The following is a 2,500-nucleotide window of genomic DNA, read 5'->3' on the forward strand; positions in this document are numbered from 1 at the left end:
CGCGCCCCAGCGCCCAAGGGCCCCCAAGGGCCCCAGGCCCTCAGGCCCCAGCGCCCCAGCGCCCAGCGCGGGCGGGCGCGCGCGCGCGTGTGGTCTTTGAGGGGCGCCGGCCTGGTGGCTCCCTAAAGAGCAATAAGTGTCATTGCAGCTCTGGCAGGGGGAGACACTACTAGGTCCCAGCTGTCACCCCCCCTCTAAAAAATTCATTTCTTGGTATTTTGAGCTGAAATTTTGCAGAGAGGTTGGCAAAAATCCAATCCACCTTCATTAATTTTCCCAGAATTTTTCGAGGTCGGGAAGTATTTGTTTTAATTTTCCTACCATTAGAAATCGAGTAAATCCGCAAAACTAGGAACCGGCCCGGAATGACCCCAAATTCAGTGGGCAGCCTCATAAAAATATGGCTGATTTTACTGGATTGGTTTCATGTGGAAAGCACGACGTTTTCTTGTAGGAATGCGGGAACCCCGGCAGCTCGCCTGCCGCGGCCAGCGACGTCGGGGACGCTGGCCTGCGCTGTCGAGCCCGCGAGGGCTGTCTCCGCGGCAGGCCCCCCCTGAACGGGGCACGACAGGCCACCGCGCTGGCTCGTCCAGCGTCGACAGTCCCTCGTCCAGGTTTCAGATCGCGCCAAGTCGAACCCATGACCTGCTCAAGCCATCGTGCGCTGCCGAATTCGCATCTGCGTGTAGGCTGCCATTCCACGCGGCAGCCCCTGTTTTCGTCAGCGTGCCCCCCTGACGAATTTTCCTGCCTGGCCCAGTCCAGCGTCCAGCCCCTGTTCGTCGAAAAATCTGCGCTGCTGATTTTCCACGACGAGCCTACTTTCGTCAGCGTGCCCCCCTGACGAATTTTCCTGCCTGGCCCGGCCAGTCCAGCCCCTGTTCGTCGAAAAATCTGCGCTGCCGATTTTCCACGCGGCAGCCCCTGTTTTCGTCAGCGTGCCCCCCTGACGAATTTTCCTGCCTGGCCCGGCCGGTCCAGCATCCAGCCCCTGTTCGTCGAAAAATCTGCGCTGCCGATTTTCCACGCGGCAGCCCCTCTTTTCGTCAGCGTGCCCCCCTGACGAATTTTCCTGCCTGGCCCGGCCGGTCCAGCATCCAGCCCCTGTTCGTCGAAAAATCTGCGCTGCCGATTTTCCACGCGGCAGCCCCTGTTTTCCTCAGCGTGCCCCCCTGACGAATGTTCGTCGAAAAATCTGCGCTGCCGATTTTCCACGCGGCAGCCCCTCTTTTCGTCAGCGTGCCCCCCTGACGAATTTTCCTGCCTGGCCCGGCCGGTCCAGCATCCAGCCCCTGTTCGTCGAAAAATCTGCGCTGCCGATTTTCCACGCGGCAGCCCCTCTTTTCGTCAGCGTGCCCCCCTGACGAATGTTCGTCGAAAAATCTGCGCTGCCGATTTTCCACGCGGCAGCCCCTCTTTTCGTCAGCGTGCCCCCCTGACGAATTTTCCTGCCTGGCCCGGCCGGTCCAGCATCCAGCCCCTGTTCGTCGAAAAATCTGCGCTGCCGATTTTCACCGACGAGCCTACTTTCGTCAGCGTGTCCCCTTGACGAATTTCCCTGCCTGGCCTGGACAGTCCATCTTCCAGCCCATGTTCATCGAAAAATCTGCGCTGCCGATTTCCCCGACGAACCTGCAGCTGCACAAATCTGCGCTGCCGATTTCCCCCCCTGTCGGCATGGCTGCCGCTGCCCCGATGTCCAGACCAACAGTCTTTTTTGTCGACTTTGCCGATTTTGTCCGCGCTGCCGATTCCAACACTACCCCCTGCATCCAAACCAGCATTGTTTCGTCAGCTCTTCCCCTGACGATTTTAGCCCTGTAACAAACAGTAGGCCTCCAATCCCGCCAACGGGAGCCAAGTTGATAGGGAAGAGAATTGAATGACGCGCCTGGTCCTCGCACCCCGCCACCCGAGGGGCCTTTTTCCCGGCAGCCTCTGAAAAACTCTAGCTTTCACGGTCCTCGCCGCCCCTCACCACCATGGCAGGCCTCTAATCCCACCCATCAGCAGTTGTAGCCGATAGGGCAGTGATTTGAATGACGCGTCGCGGGCTGCCGGGTCATCTCACCCGGCCATTAATTGGAGCGTTTTTGGCTGGCCGAGGATGGGGGGATGGATCTCTTCTTCCGAAAAAGTAAACAGTACATCGGGAGTTATGTTGACGGGGCATGGAATTGAATGACCCGTCGCGGGCCGCCGGGTCATCTCACCCGGCCATCCCGGGGAGCGTTTTTCCCGGCAGCATCGGGGAAACTCTTGCTTTCACTGCCCGCTGCCCAAGTCCCCACTCGCATCGGCCCCCCGCGCCAACAAGCCAACGCTGCCGAATCGGCAGACACTGCTGCCGAGTCTGCCGACACTGCCCCGCGGGCTGCCACTGCCCCAGTGTCTAAACCAGCGGTCTTTCTCATCGAGCCTTGGACTATCCAGTCCGTCCTGACTCATCGCCAGCACCTGCTGCCGATTCTGCCGATTTTCTCGGCGCTGCCGATTC

The sequence above is a fragment of the Populus nigra genome, chromosome 2, assembly GCF_951802175.1.
Source record: "Populus nigra chromosome 2, ddPopNigr1.1, whole genome shotgun sequence".
In the NCBI taxonomy this organism is placed as follows: Eukaryota; Viridiplantae; Streptophyta; class Magnoliopsida; order Malpighiales; family Salicaceae; genus Populus; species Populus nigra.